Source organism: Euleptes europaea, chromosome 4 (assembly GCF_029931775.1).
Source record: "Euleptes europaea isolate rEulEur1 chromosome 4, rEulEur1.hap1, whole genome shotgun sequence".
Taxonomy (NCBI): domain Eukaryota; kingdom Metazoa; phylum Chordata; class Lepidosauria; order Squamata; family Sphaerodactylidae; genus Euleptes; species Euleptes europaea.
Genome location: NC_079315.1, coordinates 88,485,852 through 88,511,617, shown reverse-complemented (window position 1 = coordinate 88,511,617; position 25,766 = coordinate 88,485,852). Strand labels below are relative to the sequence as shown.

The window sequence follows — 25,766 nt, the reverse complement described above, 5'->3', positions numbered from 1 at the left end:
CCTCTCTAATAACTTGCTTATGTAATACAAGATCAAAGAGAAAAAAGAGAAAAAACCACCCAGTTTTCTTGCTTTTAAACATGCCATTACTAAGTCATAAGTAATAATACAATTCCCCTTTTTAAAAATTCTTCACTAGATCTTTTGTTCACCAGATCTGTCAGTTAGTTTCGTAGACAAAGTTCTTAAAGTTATTTACCACATGAGCCTGCCGGACCAGGAGATGAAATGATCAGCTAACTAAGCAGACAGGAGGAAAAGAGTATCAAACTACAAATTCACATGAGTTTATTCAAATTGTAACACAGTGCATGGTAGTGTTACAATGAAAATGTTTACCTACTGTTCAAAGCACAACCTAAATACCCATATGCAACTGAGCAATAGGTTTAATAAGGTCCAAATATTATGACAGTTATAATAGTTTAGCATCTTAACCATTAGAATTATACTGATATATTAACATCCAATATAGATATGTCCAGGACACTGAAGCTTCATGTGACAGGAGAACACAGAAATTTGCCCCAGCGACACAGAAGCCAATGATGCTATGGTTCAGAGCCAGCCAAAAGGAGGTGTGTGCTGGAAGACAGGTCGAGATCTGGCAGTTGGTACAGTAGTTAGATTTTAAGAGGTAGAGGCTGGACAGTAGGAAGCTGGGAATGTGAAAAAGTTTAGTCTTGCACGAGCGCCCTTCAAAATCTGTAGAGATACCACATCTTTGTGTTATGTTCCCCTATCTAGTTGTTTCTAAAAAGCTGTTACAATAGTCCAGCAGGGTTTGCTGAATCTGGTGAAACGAAAATTTTAGTACAGTGCTGTATTTACATGTTGTATTTATTTATTTGGAAAATTTATATGCCACATCTCCAGAGACCTGCTTGTGGTGGCTTACAATTAAAACAATAAAACGAAACCATTAAACCAAGCCACTCAAAACAAAACGAAGTCAGTAAGAACAAGCCCAGCCATGCAAACAGGCCATTAAAAACAAGCCAGGGCGTAAAAACAGTATAACACGCACATCAAGCAGCCTGAAAAGATGTAGATAAAAGACTCCTTAAGCCAGAAGCAGACCAAAAGACATAAACGTTAAACACCTGGATAAAAAGGAATGCTTTAGCTTGGCAGTAAGGCAAGCACCAGGGGAGCCTTGTGGGGAGCAGGCATTCCTAAGGTTAGCTGCGTGCTTATTTCTGAATGAACTTGGTTCTTGTTCACTTTAAAAAGCAAACCATCAGTCTATCTTTAACTTTGCTATTGATTCAGGCTTTCAGTGGGTTTATATCCAGGCCACAATTTTGTCCCCTTGAAGCTTCTTTTTTAAAAAAAATCCACCGGCAGAAAGAGGTGGGTGTGAAACTGAGGTCATTTATGCATGGGAGTTTTACCTGAGGTTCGTTGCTTGCTGGACCCACACTTTCTGGTTGGGAATCTAGGCACCAGCAGTCTCCAAACTCAAATCAAGTCCTTGCCCTTTTAAATGCTGCTTTGTAATTGGCTTACTTGTAGTGCTTACTGTGACCGAGAATCCCCCCAACCCAAATGCCACATAAAAAAGCATTTTAAAAACAACAACAAAAAAGGAGCAATCTGAAAGGAGGGGGGGGACCCAAGGCTCAGTTTTAAAAAGCTTGTCTTCTGCTCAGAAAGAGCTCCATGCAAGCAAAACCAAGCTTGTGTGCCTTGCACTTTGCCTTATGCATGGGGATGTCACCTGGGCTTTGCTCAGGAAAGATGAAAGAGTCGGGTTAACAGAAGAATGGGGACACCAGGACATTGCGAGGGCTGGCAGTGAGGTCACCTCTAATGGATGGAAAATTCATGCATAACTCCAAGGAACAACAGATTCAGACAGGGGGCAAACGTGAGTGAAAGTACCCATGCATAAATGACCTGTGACAGAAGAAATCCTGTAAGATGGTGTCTAGCCCCAGTACACTCTCTCACAATGGTCTGAAGGTGATCACAGAGGATCCCGGGCAAGGGGGGAAATGAATGAAGCGCCAGTGGTGAGAGTTAGAAATATTTTGTCAGCTTGGGCTATCTCATTACTGTGAATGGCTGCCTTACTATGGTATTGACCGAAGTGCCTGTCACCTAATAGGATTTGACAAAAGAACCTTAATGCTCCTTTGATATAAGTAGATTTTTTTCCTGAATGGTTTTATTGATTTGGGAAGCATGCGTTTTTAATTTGGATTCTGTCAGTCTGTTGCTATAATTATTTGTATTTTTTTGTATTTTATTATATTGGTTACTTTATATGCTTGTGTGCCAACCACCTTGGGTTCTTTGAGAGAAATAAACAGGTGATACACATGAGTTCCCTAGACGTCTTTGAGTCCATGTTAAAATTTGCCAAGTAAGTGAATCATGACAAACGAGATTAAACACTGAGGAATTTAATCCACAGCCTGTCAGCTTCCTCTGAGCTGTATACACTGATTACTACTGACCAAGGCCTGCATATAAAGTTCCTGCATCCTGTAACTCTTTGGATGAAGGCTGCTTCCAGGATCTTCTCTGAGACCCTGGCCAAGTTTTTGTGCCTTAATCCAGGCTTTTGCATCATACACAAAACTTTGACAACCGAGCCAAGTTGTGACAAAAATACCTGGTAGCAACTATTGTCTCAGCTGTTTATTTTGACTCTACATTTTAGAATGGAGATTGAGGACAACATAATTAAAATAATTTTACAGATAAAAAAGGAAGAGGTAAAATATGTACCAGCTTACCATTAGAGGTGTACACTTGAAAAATTATTGTTTTAATTTTGAATTGGAAAATCAGAAGGGCATTATTACCACTGCTGAGCAATGCTATCATTCCAGTAATCTGAACAATACTCCCAATGCTGCCCTTCTTGACTTCCCTAATATGAACTACAATTTTGCAACTGCCCCCCCAAAGAAGCAACAATGGGGAGGGAGGGACAGAAACTAAGGAAGGGCCCCCAGTCCCCAGGTGGTCCGCAAAACATCAGCCTTTTAACCTTTAAAGGACCATTATATTCAGTGGGGCTACATCTGGCCTCCAGAGGCCAGTTTTTCCCATTGATGGCTCCTGAAAGGGCCGTTGCACAGTGGGCCAGCTGTGAACGGTGAAAGGCTTCCTGATTCAATTCTGGTTATTTCCAATATTTATCATAAGAAAATATTAGAATAAGGAAATACTGGGAAAGCCTTTCATGGTATCAGATACTGCCCATCTGATCCAATACAGGAAATATCAGAGACTGCATCAGGCTGGCAATTATCTGACTGCATACCTCCGCCTGCCACTGATAGTTCCTTTAGCCTCCTTCAGCCTACTGAATAGATTCTCCTTGAGCTCATTCAAGAGGCAGCCTAGCCAAATAAAGAGTATGATAAACTTGACTCAGTAATTTAAAAAGGTTGTTCCTTGGAACAAGACTTCACAGCTGACACTGACCAGTCCATAGCCCCATCCACACCTTCAAAAGTGTGAAGATTCACAAATACACATGAAGGTGCCTTATACTGAATCAGACCCTTGGTCCATCGAAGTCAGTATTGTTTACTCTGACCGGCAGCGGTTCTCCAGGGTCTCAGGTAGAGGTCTTTCACATCACCTACTTGCCTAGTCCTTTTAACTGGAGATGCTGGGGATTGAACCTGGGACCTTCTGCATTCCAAGCAGATGCTCTACCACTGAGCCACAGCCCCTCCCCTATGGGAGCAGCAGGATTTGTACACTTTGTGGGAAGGTATACTTTTTCTTTGTTAATCAATAACCAGAATATACAAAATCATGTTTTTCACACAAGTATACCAAACATCCATCCCTCCATCACAATAGGAACAGCTGATCAGCTGACATGAAGGGTATGATCTGCCTGGCTTATTTCCAATGGGAGAAATGTAAATACATGGTGCAATCTTCTCATAGAGATCAATTGGGCGTAAAAGTGCTTCCTTTGACTGAGTAACACACAACTATTCGGTATAACTGATCAACTCTCGGATTCCAGGTCTGTGTATGTGTTGGGTATTTAGTGGAGAGCTTTTGTTGCATGCCAGACAGTCAAGGGTTAATGTTAATTAACAAGTGGTCAGCAGAGTATTCATTGCGGATGTGTTTGCTGTCACGTATACAAAAAATCTGCATTTTACTGCTTTTGCTACGTACTCAGTTCGAGTTTCGATGCCTAGAAGGATGGAGAGGCAATCTTATTCTTTAAGAATGCCTACTCAAGTGTAAGCTTAGCGCCTGCCAGAGGCTTCTGGCAAGCATAGGAAACTGAGAATGTACAAAGGATTATTTGTTTTATCTCCCAGTGAACCCTACCCTTGAGTTTAATCTAATAAAGATTGTTTTTAAACCAAGACAGACATCTTGTGTCTTTTGCGTGTGTGTGTGACTCACTTTATTTTCAATAAGCCATAATCAACGATCCTATCCCTCTAAATGGTAGCAGTATTAATTAATAAGTCAGTTCCAAAACTTATCAAGCGGTAGCCTCAGACGGTTGGATTATTGGCTATTGAAATAAAGTCACACCGCACATTTTTTTTTAATTTGGGTTTTTCACTGGAGACGGAAGGATTTATATTTACCAACGCCTAAGGGGATTTTCCTGTGCCGGAGCCAGCAGCCCGGTCTGCAAAGGACGACAGAGAAAATCACCCCGCGCTTGTATCCTGAGCAGCAACCTTTCTTCTTCGTCCTCCTTGGAGCTGTGCTGCCTCCTTCAGAGTCTTTGGCGGTCTAGGCTGGGGGAAAGCTGCTGTTTTCTGGTTCAGGGTGCCTGGGAGTGCCTTTCCCTTTCTCATTCTCTGACAGCCTCCTAACTCTTGATCCCAAGCCTCCTTTATAGCTGAGCCTACTTCAGCCTGGCCCTCACTTCTCCCGAGCTGCCTTCACTTGCCTTCTCCATAGGTGCTATCAACTCCCCAAACCTCCCTCTGGTCCCTTTGCACTAATCAATGTTTTTTCAGGCCTCTTCCCCATAAGGCCTGAAAAAGGGCCTGCTGACTAGCCTGACTAATCACCACCAGCAAGCCTAACCTGCCAGCCAGCTGATGGGCTGGCATGGCCCCAAAGCATCCTAGGTCACTCCCACTCTTGCATATCAACTACAGATTTTGCAAAAATTGTAAGATAATTTACTTAAATATCACATACTCTCAAGTGCTCATGTTAATCAATTTTAGATGCTTTACTTGTGGAGTTTTCTTGCACAAGAGCACATTGGGTGAAGTAGGAACAAATATTTACTATAGCTGTTCAATAACAAGAGAAATCTAAAGGAAGTAGGTTGATTGGTTCTTGTAGGTTGAATTGTAGGTTGAATTCCTGTGACCACTAAAACTTGGAGGCTGTATTCAGACATTACTGGAAGCCAACATTAAGCCTAGATGTGCACTTAGCTTGCATGTATCTTGCTGTCCTCCTCCCCACTCCTGCATTACACAAAGTGTGACTGTACACTGCACAAGAAGCAAGTAACACTGTACAAGAAGCAAGACACTGTACAAGAAGCAAGACACAAGAAGCAAGGCACAAACACTGGAATTACCCGGGCTTCTGAAATTATCTGGGTTTGTGCACATTCTGGCTTAATCTGAGCCTAATGTGATATCTGAATGCAGCCTGATCCTCAATCTGCTGAAACAATAGAAATTCCCTTGAAATGGAACAGATTTGACCCAGCAGAGCTTTCTGAGGACAAAGCTGAAAGTCTCTATTAATAAAATAGTAATGGTGGCAACCAAATACTTGGAACATCACAAGAAACCTATGTTTTCTGTTGGTTCATTTCCAAAACTGAAAGCACTGAGAATTCCCATGCACTCTGGCAGCTAACTAACCAACAGCAATATCTTAGCCCTTCTAAAACACCTGCAGCTCCTCTACAAGTAGCAGCTCACTCTCCTCCTACGTGCATAAAATAACTGTTTTGTAAAAGGAAAAGTATTTCAAGACTTCACCAGACTCACCAGACAGAGAAACAATTAATTACACACTGACTGGGTCAGTTATTTATTTCTACCGGAAAGATCTAATGCGACTTAAAAAAATGACAAACATCTAATGTACAGGTTATAAATCACATTCCTGCGGTTCCACAAATTCCTTCGAGCATGACTCAGGCACAAAAATGACTCACAGATTGTACTTTATCCAGATTCCAAGGAAGTCAATGGTAAGATCTGCATTTCGGTCAAAATATATTCAGTCTGTTTACTGGCTCATTAAACACAAATATTTGCAGTCTCAGAAGTAAAAAAAAAATCCCAACAAGCACTTTAAATTGATTTTTTTCACGTCACATTACTTATGGGGGCATCTGGGTATCTACCACTAGAAGAAGGATACTGGTTCAGACGAACTTTAGTAAGTTTTTCATAAAATAAAAATAACCCAACCACTTGATTACACTTTCAGTGAGTCCTGCTGAAGCCAACCATAATTCATCCTTCTTCCCAATACAGGTGTTGAAATCGCCTGCCATCATAAATTTCGTCGTAGGGTAGAGGCTACTCAATCCATCTATTGACATCTCTTGCTAGGACCAGACTTGATTTAAAAGTGCTTTATTTAGAATGAGGGGAATATAAACTGTTGCCAAAATAAAGGAACATGCATTAAACTCCAGATAAACAGCTAGCATTAAATAATAGGATTCAAGAAGGTTTACTCTGCCATGTTGCAGAGCATTTGAGATCAAACATGAAAGACCGGCTTTTGGGTGACCTCCCTTTCCTCTCTTGATGTTTTTTCTGTAAAGGATGTATATCCCAAAAGATACATATCATCCAAAACCTGTCTCGTGTAATAATTTTATCGAAAATTGATTAAGAAACTTGACCACATCTGATGACCCAATCTTGGATACCCAGCCTGCCACATTCCATGAAAGGATGTTTATAGAAGAGGGTGAGAGTCAATCTTGAGTTGCTGGCAAAATCATGCCTAAATTCTGTACAATACAACCATTAGGTTTTCTAACTACAACCTCAGGTTCAAGGGGCATCGAATTATTATGACCACATTCCATATCGCTAATATGAGGCTCACTAAAAATTCTTAACTAGACACCAGCTCGAGCAATCAGAGTGGAATAAATTTCTACAGGAGTTTGCATTTTAGATTTATGATGTTTTAAAGGAGAATTGATGCATTTCTTCTAGTTTCTGTTGCAAAAATTGAAAATGTTTTATCATATTGCCCTGTTCTTGTAAGTCAGGTTTGGAAAACAATGAAAACAAATTTGCTTCAATTGAGTCTAAAGCTGAAGTAGCAACTAAATCCTGAAATCTGCTAGCTAAATTATTAGAAGGGTCAATAGTTGGAATCAGTCCAGCTATTTCTTAAGTTTCTTCTTTGGTTTTAACAAATAACTTTACCTTATTTTCCTCCTTCTCATTGATCCCCTTCTCCCTACCTACAAATAAACATGTACTCTTACAATGATTCAACTTTATTGCTAAACTTGCCCACTTTATTTTTACAAGCCCTCTTTTCAGGGATAGGACATTTTGATGGTATCAATAGTGTAATTACTGGATCGCGGAATTATCCCATATGTTCAAAAGACGTTTTAGCCAAGATATGATTTTGTAATCTTGGAGGGGGGAAAAACATGAGTAAAAACTTTTCCCCTTATTGGGAACAACAAAAGTAAAGGGTTACCACCTGTATGGTCCCCTACAGCTTTTAGATTTGTGCCCCATAATTTTAGGTTTTTTAGAATTTTATTGATGGTTTTATTATGGATTTTAATTTATATTGTATATTGTTGTATTTTAAAATGATGTTACCCGCCCTGAGTCGGCTTGCTGAGGAGGGCGGGTTATAAGTCAAATAAATAAATAAATAAATAAATAAATAAATAAATAAATAAAAGATGATCATGCTATATTAGTCGCCTGATTCTTTCTACTGTTTTTAAATCAATACGTGATATATTCAGGAAGAAAGCTAGATGCTGCTTAGCACACCACTTCAGAAGCCAATTACTATATTGTTCCTGATAAGGATAAACTTCCAGCACTACCTGACAAAAGTCTTCATCTGGACCTGAGTGGTGAACTAAATCAGAGGCATAACTCCTAGTAGCTTTCCCTTCTGTTACATTTGACAGACAATTCCCAAAAGATGGTTTTCTATTCAATTGAATATTCGGGAAAACCAGCAGCTCCCTCTGGCAGTTTTGAGTTATCAGATCAAGTTTTTCATAGATCTTAGTAAGCATCTGGCCAATTAATACTGTTTGCTTAGCTAGAGCATCCAAACTTTCTGCCCTGTTTGGCTCTGATCTCTCATTTCCCAGCAAAGGAATGGGGAACAGATCACTAAAATTAGATGATTCCTTCAAACCCTCATCTAATTGTGAGTGTTGTAGATTAGGGATTAAAGACAGCCCTGACTCATCAGACAAGCACTGATATTTGTCTTCTTGGCAGGATATGGGAGTCCCTCTGGAAAAAAAGTCTTTTATTTTACTTGGTTTAGTGCAACGGGTAGTAACATCTTTAAATTTCTTTCCTATTGCCTATACTATACTGGTTTTCAATTCCCTCAGTAAAAATAGATTAAAAATTGGTACAACAACACACAGATAGTGTTAAAGTCCTAAAGTCCTAATTCATCATACTACAATTACATAAATACTAGTGGCTGAGTAGTTTTAATACACAGCTGGGTCTTGCTAACCAGGCTGACTACGTCCCACCTAGGCTCTTCTCTTCCTTTCCCTGTTGCTCAAACCAAATCAAATAATACATAAAAGATAAAATGAAATGAAATACTCTAAACTTGAGCTGGGGGAGTAACCAAAACACCTTTTACTATAAGATAGGTTCAGTGTCGTAAATACTGCCTGTTGCTTCAAGGTCGAAAAAACCAAGATAATTATAATTGGGGGGGAAATAGAGACCCGAAGGTCTCGCAAATGATCTGAACAACCCTCAAGGAGTGTTCATCAATCAGGCATAACAGAATAACAAAATAAAATAAAGTAACTAATCGTTTAAAATAGAAATAAAAATTTAAAAGAAATGCTGTAGAGTTCAACAACGCTTTTTAATAAAAAGACATTAAGAAAAAGCAGTTGTACCCCCCCCCTTAACCTGCCAGCCCAGATAGCAATAGCTAGGCTCGGTGTTTCAAAGGGCGTGAGGGGAGTGGCAGGTCGAGCCAACCAAAGTCAGCCACTTTCAAAACAGAAGCTAAATACTAAACAACCAAAACAATCCCAAAAGAATATCCGAAAGAAACAGAAAAGAGAAAAAAAAACAGATACAATTATACTAAAACATTAAGTATTAAAACAAATCTCCTCATAGCAGCAACTACACACAGCTGGAACACCACCCAGCCCCAACTTTAGTAAGAACCGGTACGCCAATTCATAGGTTGGGTCTAGAGGAAGATTTCCATATATGCTGGATTCCTTACACAAGCAGAAATGTACTAAAAAGACTGTGCTGGCAGCTTGCATTGAGTTAAACTTATTGCATATCAACTTGCATCTCAATTTGCAGAAGGCTGTTTTTAGTGAAATTATTAAGGAAAGGGATCGACATATCCTGCAGTATATCTAGCACTATTGCTTGCACAAACAGAACTCCACTAAGTGAGTTTGCACTTCCGTGCACGTGTTTCTGTCCATAAGATGATGCTGTAGGGTGGGAAGGAGTTTTCAGCATCCCACAGTGCCCAGTGAACATATGGAGCTTGCTAACTCAGACCCTGCGAGTGCAACATTAGACTATGCCCCCACTGGCACACTAAGGTTTGTCACATTGGGGAAAGAGAGTTCAGTCACTGCAGTTATGTAGATTTTCATTTTCTAGTAATAAACACAAATATCCTTATTAAACATATGCTCCAGTTCTTCCCTGTATTATAATCATATTATTATTTCTAAACATCGTTACTTCTAACATGGTCTTCCCCTTCTAACAATGACTTCTACCAGCAGGTGAAGACTGTTCTGTGTCATTTGGTTTTCCTACACTGACCCTCTTTCCTGTTTACACATTTTGTTTAGTTGTGATTTTGTTTTATATATGTGAGTACGTATGTATTTTTAAAGCTGGTTTCAATTTTTGTGATTGTTTATTGCCTTGGGGGCCCTCAATTGAATGGAAAGGCAGCATAAAAATGCTTGGAGTAAAATTAAAAAACGGTTCTTACCAAATGAAAGCAAGATGAGTTTTCAGTAGTAAAAAGAATTAACAAATTGGAGGCCAGAGAAGAAAATGACTAATACCCTCCTGGGTAAAATAGCAAACAGTTTTCAAATAGGTTACCAGAATTGCCTCCAGCAAGCTGTAGATGGGTTAATATATAACTCAAAGAATTAAAGCTATGAAACTAAAAGGGGGAAACAGTCACAATAGTAAACACACTGGATAAAATTTATGAGCTTTGATAACTTGCCAAAATCATCTAGATCTTTATTTGCACAACTGAATTAAAGACACATCTTCGAAACAGATCTTTCGCCTGTGTATGGGGGTTACCGCACTTTGTATTCCCAGCGATGTATTAAGAGTTTGAAAATGTTGTAAAAAAACATCGCTTTAAAAGGGTTTTTGGATACCACGGCTTATAAATGGTTGGAAAATGTCTTCACAGCTTAAGGGGCCAAACAAAGTGCGAACAGTATTATTATAACATTTTCAAACTCTTAATACATTGCTGGGAATACAAGTGCGGTAACCCCCTATGTTTCATTATCACAATGACACAGCGGTACCAGATAATGGTTCTGACATACATTTATCCACTGCTTTTAATCTTGTAATATGTGAATTTTTCCACAAAAATATGTTTAGCTACACATGAGAACCAGGGTCAGAAACCAAAGGATAGCCGAGACACTGAATGCAAAGCACTTTGAACATTCTCAGATGCTATATGAATGCTATTATACACCTAATGCTATGTAGAACAGTAGAATAATTATCCTCCATCCAAATGGATGTGCTAATGACCAACGTGGCTAAGGCAAACTGCTCCCTTGATTGCTGTTGGTAAGTTCAAAGCATGATCAAGTGAAAAGGTGCCATTGAGTTACATGACACTAGCTGTATATCTTCATTTATTAGACTAATAAACATTTACAAACATTTATTTTCACTTTCTGATCTCAGATCTGTCCGCAAATTTTTAAACTTTTAATTTCTGCTATTAGCTGCATCCTCTTAAGGACCAACATCTCCACTAACTGCAGCATGTTGTGTGTATGTTAAATGCCATCAAGTCATGGCATTCCGACTCATGGCAACCCTATGAATCAATGTCCTCCAAAATGTCCTATAGTTAACAGCCTTGCTCAGGTCTTGCAAACTGAAGGTCGTGGCTTCCTTTATAGAATCGATCATGTTATGTTACAGTTAATTTCCCATAACCAGTGGATGCCAACATTTACATGTGAATACTGACAACCCCAAAGGAATTATGTGAATGCCACCAAGCAACTCTCCACTTTTTCGACATACACAAGAGGGTGCTGACACACTGACGACATCCAGATATGGCAAACAAACCGTGGTTTGCTCATGTAAAAATCTTTACCATAGTTTATCCTGGTTTGCATGCAAGAAACAAACCACTGTTTATTATACTGCGCAGTTTTTACCACTCAACACAGTATGGTTGGTTTCAAACCTGGCAGTCGTCAATGCAGGTGATGGGAAAGATGTCAGCTAGGGCTCCTGGAGACACACTGGCAGTCAGATTAGACAATGCTGACATTGATAGACCAATGGTCTGACTCATTACAAGGCAGCTTCATGTGTTTGTGTGTTAGTTCAGAGTTAGAGAAGGGGACGGAGGGATCAGATGCAGCCAAGGACATCCTTGGTCATCTTCATTTGTTCATGATGTCTGAATGAAGCTGCAGCGTTACTGTTAATATTCATGAAGACATTGCAGGATTTAGGGATACTTTACCACTACACATTTTCGTGTTCTCATTTTACCATTGAAAAATATGTCCCATTGAGATATTCCTGTAATTGAAACCATTACATTAATACCTTTCAGCTGCATCTTTTTCACATAGAACTGTAGTGGCTTCTATATATGTTAAGCTAACAGCAACAATCTGCATTCCCCATTTATGAAGCTCTTTTCCACAATAAGAAAGCAAGCGTTTGGTTAAACCACTTCATCTTGTCACCTAGTGTGCTGCAAATGAGTCAGGTTCCTTCTATCTCCAACACCTCCTGAATATAGCTCATAAACTCCCCCCTTTAAAAAGTCACATCGCTTTCAACAAGTCATATCTACCTGGAATATTCATTCACACAATTTTCCCTGCAGAATATCCTGCATAACCTTTTCCATTCAAAGCTGTTCACTTTAAGTCCCGATGAAACCGTGAAGAGTTATTTCCTACTAAATGTGCTACTAAATGGAGCAAATGTACATCAGAATTATGTACGTTCAAAAACTATCAGCAGTCACCTTTTTAAAAAATGAAACAAGGAGCATCCATACATTCATGAGGTAAATCTATTTTATTTTTCCAAATCATTTTGCACTTAGGACACAAAAAGGCTTAGAAAATCCTGGGGAAAGAATGCAGACCTGTTTACCTCCACCTGAACATGAACAACAACCGAATGAACAAACACAAGATTCAAAAATAACATAAAGCAGGGAAGTTTTTGTCTACCTTTTGGTTTGGATGTCCTTTTTCGAATCTTCATTTTAGGCAAGGAAGGCCAAGAGTAATTAAAAGGCAAATCAGAGTCTGAGTCCATTGTCTGTGTTAAAACAAATGGGGGGAAACAGCAGCTTTTCAGAGCAGCGCTGTTGTTGTTTCCAGCAGCAAGTCAAGTGCTAGAAAACAAAAAAGACTGAACAAGGCAGGATCAAATTGCCCACTAAACCCAGGAGAGGGAGAGGGCAGGACAAGCTTGTGCTCTGCAAGCATCAAGGCATGTGGGCAAATCGGCTGCAAATATTAAGGCTGACTCCAGCAAGTTAAAATATGATGAACACCCAAGAGCAGGACTGCTGCATCCTGGTCCGCCGTTATTGGAAAGGTCACTGCGGGCCAATGAATCATTAACTCACCTTTTCATGTTCAATGTAAATGAAGAATAATCTGACTCGTTAGAGAAGGAAGGCGTTTTTGTCTTGAAAGAATATATTAAACTGAAGCAAGACTTCTTTATTAAAGGTTAATTTGGACGTGCCTTGAGATAGGAGGAAAAAATAAGGATTTTGAGCTTCAAAAAGAACCATGGACTCTAAAGAGAAAAGCTGAAAATGTTCAAGTACATTTCTAAAGATCGGAATTTCGTACAGAATTTACAGCATTGGCAAGCCTGAGTGCTTCGCCAATGAAGCAACAGCCAGCTCCATGATCAAGTTCTTATCTTTCCAAAATGCAAAGAGGGATTGCGTACACACACACAAACCCTCCTTCATCATGAGGATGGAGAAGCCACATGGATGTTCACCTTCTCCAAATGCATTCCCTATTGTTTTTGGCTCAGGCAGCCTCTGAGATTGACACTGAACCATAGGGATTTTTGTATGGCTGGCATCTTGACAGAGTCGGCCTGCCCCCCGTGCAACTCACAAAGGAGCTAGTGACTAAAGTACAACAAGTCTCCCATTCTTACGCAGTCTCCCTGAACAACTCCTCGGCAATTAGCATTCAGCAGAAACTCATTATCCCTCCCCCACCGTTACACTACACAAACTTCAGGCTTTTTTTTTTTTTTAAAGGATCGAACAAGGCTACACAAAAGCTGAAGCGAAACTAAACACATCTGCTGTTTCTTAAGCAAACTCCACTGGCAGTCACCCCCCACCTACCCAGTATGGGTTTTTGCACTCTTCATAACAGGGGGAGTGTGGGTATAGGGATCTGCTTAAATGTCAATTTTGAAAGATGATGACGACATCGGAGCTTGTTAACATTCCTCTGTTCCACGTCTATTATTTTCCAATCAGTGAGCCACCTCTGCATAACAAATCAAATGATTCCCAACTCACATTGTTCATGACAGATGAATGACACATTTGCTGGAACAAAATGATTTAGATACAATTCAAAAAGTGGCACTGTGTAATGACTGGGTAAATCTGCACTAATCATATTTGTGCGTGTGTAAAGTGCTGTCAAGTCGCAGCCGACTTATGGCGACTCCTTTTGGGGTTTTCATGGCAAGAGACTAACAGAGGTGGTTTGCCAATGCCTTCCTTTGCACAGCAACCCTGGTATTCCTTGGTGGCCTCCCATCCAAATACTAACCAGGGCTGATTCTGCTTAGCTTCCGAGATCTGACGAGATCGGGCTAGCCTGGGCCATATTTAGCAAGCTCTAAATAAATGTCTCAATTCCATCTTTTTTTCTTTTTACTGTCTCCGTTGGTTCTCTATTGTGCAAGATCCATAGAGGTCTATTTTTAAAATTCTACCCTGATATAGACAACCACACTATAATGTGTTATTTAGATAAATAGCAATATAAGGCAGTGATCCTTAACCGGGGCCATATAGACCCCAAAGAGTGATCTAAACATCTTGGGGGAATTCAGACATTTTGGGAGCAAAAAGGGAAATTCAGCATTTTAAGTAGCCACTTCCATGTCACTTGTAACATCTTCTGGCAAGATCCAGTGGAAGAAGAGTTGCTTTATACTGCTCACACCACCCTGAGGATAAAATCCCAGGTTTCTCCCCATGGACCTTAAAAAAATAAACATGTGTAGTGAATGAAAGATTAGAAACCCCTTACCTAGAACATCTCTAAAATGAAAGTGTATATCAAGGTATATTCAGTTTATCCGAGAAAAAATTATATAATTCTACTAACTCTAACTTACAATACAAAACAATGGTGCAACTCTAGGCATGTTTACTCTGAAGAAAGTCCCACTGAGCTGAATGGCGTTTGCTCCCATGTAATCCTTGAAGTGTGTTTAGAATTACAGCCTAAATGGAGCAACAATATAATATTTTAGCTTTGCAAAATACTTTTTGCTAATCAGCTTTCACAGCATCAGTAATTTACAGTGCAATCTTATGCAGTTATACCCTTCTAAGCCCATTGACTTCAATGGTAGTGTGTTTACTTGTCCTGTTCTTTCTCCCAAAAACTGGGAGTGGTTTACATACAATTCCAAAGAAGCATCCCATTTTGTCAGCTTGTGTTCATGAGCCTTCAGATCAATCCCAGGGCCACCTGTTATGGCAGAGGCTGCTTGCATGTGTAGGCAGCATTCAGTGAGCTGTTACACTTGTTACAACTAGGGGTGTACACTTAAAAAAACTGATAATTTCAGATCTGCCCTGACCTGGATGGCCCAGGCTAGCCTGATCTCGTCAGATCTCAGAAGCTAAGCAGGGTCAGCCCTGGTTAGTATTTGGATGGGAGACCACCAAGGAATACCAGGGTTGCTGTGCAGAGGAAGGCACTGGCAAACCACCTCTGTTAGTCTCTTGCCATGAAACCCTCCCCCCCAAAAAAGGGGTCGCCATAAGTCGGCTGCAACTTGTCGGCACTTTACACACACACACAATTTCAGATCTGGATTACCAGTAGGGCACCTGCTTTATTATCCCAAATTCTCTGGGATGATTCCCATCAGAGAAATTGCTATCCAAATTTTGGGGGTATCAGACCATCTATCTGGCAGTATCTGGTCCCTTCAAATTTTAAAGGGTTATTTTCTATGGAGGAACTTCAGTGCCATAGAGTCCAATTGCCAAATCAGCCATTTTCTCCAGGTGAACTGATCTCTATCAGCTGGAGATCAGTTGTAATGGCAGGAGATCTCCAGCTAGCCCCTGGAGGTTGGCAACGCTATCCCCAGCACTTCTCCCCAATCAAAACTGCAGGCCAATCAGCTCTGGTTTGGCCGTTGAATATGTACTTTTGAAAAAATGAAGGCCCAGGGCATGGTGTAAAGGCACACATACAACTTTGCTGAAGTTAAGTAGGTGTTGATTCGACTAGTCCTTGGATGGAAGACCTCTTTGGAACCCTGTGTGTGCCACTCTAGGTTCTATCGCTAAAACATATGATATAAAGTGCAATAAAACATTTTTAACATCCTTGAGGAAAATCTATAAATGTTCTCACAAAAGATGATCCTCCTTACAAACAGCAAAGATGGAGGAGGAGAAGGAGAAGGAGAAGGAGGAGGAGGAGGAGGAGGAGGAGGAGGAGGAGGAGTTGGTTTTTATATGCTGACTTTCTCTACCACTTAAGAAAGAATAAAACCAGCTTACAATCACCTTCCCTCCCCCTCCCCACAAAAGACACCCAGTGAGTTAGGCGAAGCTGAGAGATTGTGACTTGCCCAAGTCACCCTGCTGGCTTCGTGTGTAGGAGTGGGGAAACAAATCCAGTTCACCAGATTAGCCTACGCCACTCATGTGGAGGAGTGGGGAATCAAACCTGGTTCTCCAGATCAGACTCCACCATTCCAAACCACCACTCTTAACCACTACACCACACTGGCTCCACCACGCTGGCTCCACTACACCACAAAGAAACACAAAAATGAGTAAGGTATACAGTTTTATTAAACCGAGTTAAAAAAAAAATAGTCACCTTACCTAGCTTTTTTTTTTTTTTACTGTCGAGTCACGAGTGATTTATGGTGACCCCGAAGGGTTTTCAAGGCAACCTGGGTTTCCCAAGTCCTAGTCGGACACATTAACCACTACACCATGCTGGCTTTCTCTTACCTAGCTTACTGGATCCAATACTGCAATGTATATTGTAAAAAAATAATACATCTGCTTCCACAGTACAAGTCTGAAGAAAACACCAAGATGTTTGTGGATTTCCAGATCCAATTCATGCTATCCTATATGAATCACCGCACGCATACCTAGTCTGTGACAACAAATATTACACCCAAAGAGATCCCAGTATGCATGCAGGTATTTCTAACAGCAAGGACCTTGCTTTTTCTTACTCTGCTGCACAATATAAATCAGCATATGTCATTGCTTATGATATTTGTGCAGTGGCCCGAAGACCTGTATAGGGCGATGGCAGGTTACAAATTTAGTAAATGCTAAAGACATCTGGGAGGTTAGGGGTGTGGTATGGGTGTGGTTAAATGTGTGAAGGATCATGCCTTGGGGTGCAAGTTTGGACGAGATAGTTTCCACGTGTATACCAGTCCTTGCCAATCTCTGCTTCTATGAGACAAGATTAGAAATCCCCAAATTAACTAACAAGTCCTGGCATACTCTACTAGAGTTATGTAATGCTCTCAGCATGCTATAAGGATGCAGTTGTGTAGGGGAGCCAGCAACTAATTCACAGTGGTTCCCTATGGCTTTGCCTCCCTTTGATCCAGCTTTGTGAGGAGTGTTAAAAGTGTTTCCTTATTTACAAGAAGGAAAGAGCTGCTAATATTTCCCCTGCCATGCTGGGACCAGTGACACGCAACACCCAGCCTAACAACAGCTTCTGCAACAATCTCTTCCAGGGGATGAGGTTGCTGCCAAGGTTGATTCCACTGATTAAGAAACACTATTGTTGGTTTTAAATATGAATTTAAAAATAAACATATAAGAAAATAATGCACGAGGTCTTATATTATCATACAATTTATAATTTGAAATTATCACAAAAAAGGACCACAAAAAAGTAAATGGCTGTTCTTAAAGACTAATCAGTTTTTATTCTTGTATAAACTTTTGTGGACTAGATTCCACTTCCTCAGATGCATGAGGCTGATCTGTCAACAGAGGATCCACTTTTTACATCCAAAGAAGTCTATAAAAGTTTATGATAGAATAAAAACCAATTTTTAAGGAACCACAAGACACCTCTCTGTTTGTCGTTGGAACAGATTAACAAAATTACCCTCCAGAATTTAAAGCCATAATTAATACACCAATTCCATCAACATAGCCATAGTCCAATACAGTTTCTGTCAAAGAAGGAGAAATCTTTTTTCTTTCAATAGTAAGAGGTGGTTGCTTTAGCTGCCTTGTGTAGCTTCCATATGCTTATCAAAAAGTAGCCTTCAAATAATAGCACACAAAGTGATTTGGCTGGCATTCTTATAACAGCCATTTCCTCTATGTTCCACAACACTAATTTACAAAAAGTTTGCACATTTGCACATTTCCATAAAACCAGTCTTTGAGGCTTCACAGTCTACCGCTACCATTCTTTCATATATACATTTGCTTCAATAGACACACATTTGCTTCAGCTACTGCTGGTAAGGTTGCCAGACCCAGGTTGGGAAATACCTGGATATTTTGGGGGTGGAGCTTGAGGAAGGCAGCGTTTGGGGAGGGGAGGAACTTCAATGGGGCCATAGAGTCTACCTTCCAAAGTGGCCATTTTCTCCAGGGGAACTGATCTCTGTTGCCTGGAGATCAGCTGTAACAGCAGGAGATCTCCAGCTACAACCTGGAGGTTGGAAACGCTAACTACTGTCAATTTTATTATCATTAGCACAGATAATAAATTCCCTAGATACTTATTGCAAACCAGTCTTCCATCTCATCTGAAATCACCATATCCAGGTCCTTTCCCCATACAAAATGTTTTTATACTAGTCCTGGTCTAGTGGATGACACTTGTGTTGTCTGTTACCAGACTGTGAGGGCACACAACACTCCCACCAGACTTTTCTTACCACCCTCTAGTATCAGAATGCCAGGAATGCAACTCTGCTCAGTTTCACTATACTAAATTTAAAAAAGTGACATCAAAGGGAGCCTCAAGCATCTAAATTGTTGGATAAGAACTTATCACCAAATTCTATTCCATTCACATTTAATCAGTAGTCTTTTTTACTACATCACATATGAAATTAGGTTATCAGTGACTGCTGTTGTAAATGGATCACTCTGTATTAGGGTTGCCAACCTCCAGGTACTGTGGTAAACAAAGGTTAGCATGCTGTAGGATACTCAGCAAACTAGAAACAGCACTTCACAAGCTAGACACAATGATTATGAAGTAGTGGTACCACTACTTCATAATCATTGTGTCTAGTTTGCTGAACCTCCAGGTACTAGCTGGAGATCTCCTGCTATTACAACTGATCTCCAGGTGACAGAGATCAGTTCACCTGGAGAAAATGGCCACTTTGGCAACGGGACTCTATGGCATTGAAGACCCTCCCCTCCCCAAACCCAGCCCTCCTTAGGCTCTGGCCCAAAAATATCCCACTGGTGTAAAGAGGACCTGGCAACCCTAGTCTGTATACTGTATGCACTTGGGCTCTGAATGAAAAGGTCACAGGCCTACCGTGACACCTTGCACGTCACTGCCTTTTGCCCCACTTCCTTTCTCTGTACTCAAGACTGTTTGTCAACTGTTACACATCAAGTATCTGATAAAGTAGGCTCCGGCCCACAAAAGCGAATGACACTATGCATCTGCTCGCCTTTCCAAGGTCTACAGGATGGTCTGCTTTTGCAGCCGCAGACTAACTGTCCGCAGATGAAGAATAAGGAGAGCCAGCACTGTAAGCTGGGATGATCATAAGGACCAACTTTATTTTCATTGCTCAAGAGGGATCTGCGGCCCACACAGCCAAAAACACATTCCAGAGCTAACTGCAATGCGGACAATTGGTGGGGTGAAAAAGAGTCTCCTCTGTTTTGTGCATCCCTTATCTTACAGGCAAGGCCACCCTGCCTCTGAGCCCTGAGCTGTCACGTGGGTATGGCTCATGCGCCTCCTTGACAAGCCTTCTTTAGTGCTCTGGGGTGGTGGGACACGTCCAATCCCCCTAGCCATGAGGTCTATGGGTCAAAGATAATGGCATCCCTCAAGAAGTTCCTGTCCCAGGTCCATGACTACACCAAGGCCCAAGGCTTCTGGTCTTAAGGTTACTCCTTCATCTTCTGTGGCCAAAGAGGGAGGGCCAGCCTGATGTAGGTCCATATATGCCACTTCCTTGGCCTGCCTACACTTCCTGTGGCATGAGTGTTGGCTGGCTCTCCCTTCCCGCCAGCAGGTGGCCAACCCCCGCCCCACTCTTCTCCACTTCATTGGAACGGGGGGATGGAGCAGCCATCTCACCAGAATATTATCAAAAATTAACTCTACAACAGCCGTTTGCCAACCTCCACACAACTGAAAAGTTTGCATTGTATTTACAGTTTTCATATACATGTCAGAATTCAATAGGCTGGAGCTGAATGCCAGATGAAGGAAATTATAGGCAACTGGAATAAAAATGCTTGAACATTATATGTCAAAGATATTGCTTCTAGAACATACGAGAAATCTTTGGAAACCTATTTCACATAAGTTCTTACCCAATCTTTTTAAAAAGTGAATCTTAAATGAAGGCCAGACAAACAGGCAAAAACTTGATGAAATATCTGAATAAAGGGCTTCTTTATGCCATCCTGCTGAAAAGTTGTTTTTAATTTGAGAAGAAAAAGGTCCAGTCCTAGGAAATGAGACTGCAGATGGTTGCGGTTCTCTCCCCTCCCGTTTTTTAAAGCACCAAGGACTGAAGGAAAGAACATTGTGTGCCTGCTTAATATTTTTCTTGGAGATCACTTCTCTGAGTTCTGTTAACTCTTGAATAATCATAATTTTTCAAACAATAAAAGAGTTTTCTCATACCCAAAGTTTCCCAACACCCCCAGAAACCTGATTACAGTACAGTACAGGATATTATTCATTTGCCTTCTAGCCATTCAAGTATCTGAAACCAGTCTGAATGGTTTTGAAAACAACAGTGTCAAGACTCAAAAGCGCCTAGTTGTACAGTCACAATGCTCTGAGGATTTGTCAGCGGGGAAGGGAGAAGAACATATGTTGAGGTCCTAGGAGGACAAGCAGGATAAAAATGTACTTAATAATCAATACTAACAATTATTTTGTTTACAAAACACTCCACCAAGTGACAATCATTGTGATATAAAAATGTAACAAGATTCCTTTATGCCCCACTTTCATGATGACAGGCAATAAAAATGTTAACAAAAATGGAAAATGGGAATAAAGAGGAATAAAACCCTGCAGGAGGAACATGCGGTAGATCTCCTTCCAAAGAAACCTTTGGAAAACAGAAAAAATACTATTCACATCCCTTTTTGAAGGCAATGACAATCATGCAAAGATTAGTATTCAGAAAACAAGTTTAACACTAAGTTTGCATTCAGACATCCTGATAAACTGTGCAACAACGTCTGGATAGTTTACTAGGCATAAGTAATACAAACTCCAGTTTGTCTGCTTCTTGCCTTATCTCTCTGGCCAGACAACCGCAAGGGCCAGTGTCACGCAGCAAACTGTGGTTTGACATAATAATGAGCAATGGAGGGACAAAGACTTCAAAAACTGACATCACGTGTCTTCATGATATCACCCCAGATTGTCACAGTGTACCCGATTGTCACAGTGCCTCTCTAGTATATTTCCCTAATTTCTCTGATTTGTCTTCCTTTTATTTTGCTCCAACTGCTCCAATGAGCAGCAATTGAAGTGCAGATCCTGAGGATAGGAGGTTGCCATAGAGGGCAACTTGACAGCCTAACAAATTACAGTTACTATTAATTGTGGTTAATAAACCACAAATCCAACTTTGAAATCCAAGTTGGGTGCCGACAAACTCAGATTAATGCACCATGCGGTAGATTGCTTACATTACTTTGAACGCTAAGGACACAGGGTAAAAAAAAAGAAGGTCCTAAAAAGTGGGTGGTATGCAAGTGATGTTACCCATCAGAATGAAAGCCCAGATAAAACTTTCTAGAAACTCTAATATAGCCATATAATTACAGCTGGATTTTCCATGGTGGGTCCCTTGAAATGGCCTACCAACGTGGATGAAGAGGATGCCCTTTCTTGCTACATTTAGGAAGGAATTCTTACTATACATTTAGGAATTCTTACTGTAGATAGCATTTGGTGGAAGGTAAATTGTTTCAGCAGATTTGGGTGTATTCATTCTAATTCTCTGTATTTTTAAATTCTATGTGTTTTTAAATCTTGGGCGATTTTAATCTGTGTTTTACTCTTGTTAATTCAGCCATGATCATTTGTTTCCTTACAGCCTGGTTGCCATAATGTTAGATGCCTTGAATCCAAGGAGATAAGGTGGGATAGACATCTTTTCAACACATAAATAAAATACAACCATTGTTTACATTGTTCAGAGCTTTAAAAATCAGCAAGGCACTATTCATTCTGGTGCTCTACAGTCCAGCCAATGTAAAATGCATGGTGCAACATGATCATAGTTCTATCTAAACAAGTAAACAACCATGATGCTGCAGGCCTGGAGACCCAACCAGTGCACTCTTGGCAAAGGAACAAGGAAGGGATCAACTGGGAATCCAAACCCCAGGTAGACGTGGCAGGGAGCCACACAGTGATTTTATCTCACATTCAGTTCGTTATCTATCCTTTGAACACAGCTGGTGTTCTTGGGAGTGGCAGAATGTTCAATTCTGTGGCATAGAAAGAAGCTTCACATTTCCAGAAGTTCAGGCTCAAGTTAAACACAGTTTTGCACAAAGGAATTGTGAGATAGATACTTACAACTGCATACAGAAGAAAAGGCCTTACATACAGTTACATCCTGAACAACTGAGCACCCTGTTCAGATTCTTCTAAGTTTGTGTGTTGTAAAGCAGTTTGAGAAAACTTTAAGCCTCAGAAGACTCAGATTATCATGCATAAGTAAGTACATCCTCACAGCCACAAGCACACAGACTGTACTACCTAGGGCCAATGTTGCCCAGCACTTATTTACCAAACCAGTGGCTCTGAATATTGGGCTGCACCAACACTGTTATTTCTTAAATTTTGTTTAAAACACGTCTAATGAAAAATGCTAATAAATAAGGTACACAAACCCCGATCTTTTAATGATGCGTAAGCTCCCTAAACTCAATTCAGTACTAGCCAGGAATTCACCAGCTTTTTTACTGAACCTTCAGAAGAAAAATAAAACCTCTTGCTTTCTGTGAGTTCTGGTCTCCTACAGCATGGTGTATTGGTTAAGAGTGGTGGTTTGGAGTGGTGGAGTCTAATCTGGTGAACTGGGTTGGTTTCCCCACTCCTACACATGACGCCAGCTGGGGGACCTTGGGCGAGTCTGTGGGGAGGGGAAGGGAAGGTGATTGTAAGCCGGTTTAATTCTTCCTTTAGTGGTAGAGAAAGTCAGCATATAAAAACCAGTTCTTCTTCTTGGGAACTGTAGTTTGGTTAGATTCAAGTTGCAACAAACACAAACGAGGCACTTTTATGACTGATTACTGGCAGCTGCCTCTGGGTGCCAGGTCAGCTGAACACTGGACCCCACACCTGCAGAATCTTGTTCGATGTGCCAAGTGGGTGAAGAACTGCTGTGGGGAGCAGAGCTCAATTCATAACGCAGCCAAGCATTACATTCATGGAGCAAGCCAGATAATTGCCTCCTTCAGTAACACTGCAAATTTATCCCACCTACTTGCATGCAGATCTTCCTGTCCCTCAAGAACTACCTCATTTCTTTTCAGCTGGGGAAAGTAATCTATTTCCCTGATCACAGACATTTACTTCCTTCTCTGAAATAAACGTGGGAATCTATATGTTCCAAATCTCCATATTTCTATATGTACACAGAATCACATCCAAGATTATGGACTAGGACCAAATTGTCTAAGATGCTCTTTTAATCAAAACCAGAATTGATGGTTGTTTGACTTATATAATGCAGTAAAAACCACACACTTTTTTAAAACTCAGCTTTCTTGAGGGAAATAAGTGCATGCAAATCTTGATTAATTATGGGGGGAAAGAAGTTTAAGGATCCTGAAAGAGGATTTAAATAAAAACAAAACAAAACAGATACTACTGTAACCCACAGCAGGTCACACAGTGCAGAGGACCATTATGTAGAACACCTCAAAGTGACAAGTGATTAAATTGGAACTATGGAGAATGCCAAAAAAAACCAAACAGACAGACTCCTTTAAATCTTCTTATGCTACCCTGGTCACACAGTGAAGCATGCCAAAAATTTGGCCTCAGATCTTTTTATCTTGTGGAGTGCAAACTGTGACCAGTAGAATCTCTTACATCCTCAGAAATACAGGCAGGGAGCTCAGCAAACCAAAAATATTCGCTGTCAGGTCACTTAAACAATGCAGCTGTGCAAACCAGACTGCCTTTATTAAAAATTGTGCAGTCCTTCAGCCTTCTCTTTTTGAACAGATATTCACATTAACACATTATAAGTTTTGAAAAAATTAAGTACAAAAACACATTCTTTTCTAGTTAAAATAAGCCCAGTAGGTAAATCTGATAGGTAAGTTTTGTGCACAAAAAAACAGTCTTGTGACACATTTATTGTGAATTTATTGTGAAAGTATAGCCTCAAGTGGTAGATACTTATATATATGCACATAGAGGGAAATAATGTAAAAGAAAGTCCAAAAAGCCAAGAAATGAAAGGCTGTGACATTTGTGCACTATGCTTAGATGATAATAGCCAATGATGGTTTTCAAAGGAATTCCAGAAATTCAGGTTTTGTCTATTGCTTGTCTTTTTCTATTCCTATAAGCAAAGCAAGGAAGGTTTTATCATCGGAACTGGCAATAACATAACTTCCTAGTTTGCTCAGCTAATTTAAAACCTTCAATGGGTGAGAAAACATTTCGTCTGAATTCGAACTGATACAAATACAACCAGTTAGTCATCCTTGACTCAGGACATCTTTCACCACAGAGATGGTAATTATTATTTTTAAAACAGCAAGCAACACAGGTTGAAACTATCATCTGCTGTCTTTCTGAGCGTTCTCAGACCAAAAGCCCATCCTCTCCAACATTTCACAGGGACCTAAGTGTAAACACCCCTCATCATCTCAAGGATAGTACTCTTAAGCCCCACCTACACTAAGCACTTCACACCACTTTTCCTTTGCTGTAGGCTGCTCTCCTCTAATTTAGAAGCAAAGAGAGGATGACTTAGTTTACGATATTCTAGGAAAATGTAAGAGTCCAGTTGCACCTTAAAGACTAACAAAATTTCTGGCAGGGTATTAAAGATTTCTAACACCTTCCAACTAGTAGGAAAATGTAATTATCCAATATTGTTATCAGCAACGCATACTGTAACTCAGCCACTTAAGCAGGTGAAACGGCAAGTTGCACACTTCATGGTACTTTAGTATTCACGCCCAGATGCTTCCCAACCACATGAGACTACCCATAAGGAAGTAGCTCACACACCACTGTCAAGTCAAGTCTATTAATACGGTCTATTTGACCAGCCAGAAGTTAGTATATCATATTGTCCAACTTGATAAAACTGTAAAAACTATTACAAATTACAAAAATTGATAAAAATCTGGTATTAATAAGATATACAAAATTAGTGCATGAGACAAAAGTGGCTTGCCAATTTAAGATTACTAAAAAATATAGAACAGTTTTTTTCCACCCGATTTTTGCGTATTTTAATTGCAATGATGCAGAATTTAGCAGTGGGGAGCGAAAGATGAGACATCTCCCCCATCCGAAGCTTCTTTGACTGGAACTCAGCCAAGTCAGCCGACTTATCTGGGAATCCACTGAACAGGGGATCAATAAGTCTAATACGAGCCCCATGATAAAATGGACAGCTAAACAATACATGTTCGATCGTTTCTATGTCACCTGTCCTACAAGGGCACAGCCTTTCAGATCTTGGGATCTTCTTATATTTTCCATCTAAAACTGCTGATGGCAGGGCTTGGCATTCACACGCCACTGAGCATCTGTATGTCTTTGAAAGATACCAGAAAGATTACAATGCCAGGAAGACAAGCTGCAACCTCGC

General features: G+C 40.3%; 1 protein-coding gene across 1 annotated transcript in view; it reads right to left on the bottom strand.

Annotated features, from left to right (window-relative positions):
• Positions 1 to 25,766, bottom strand: part of ARHGEF28 (Rho guanine nucleotide exchange factor 28) — a 138,475-nt gene that overhangs the window by 78,079 nt on the left and 34,630 nt on the right. The window lies entirely within an intron of this gene.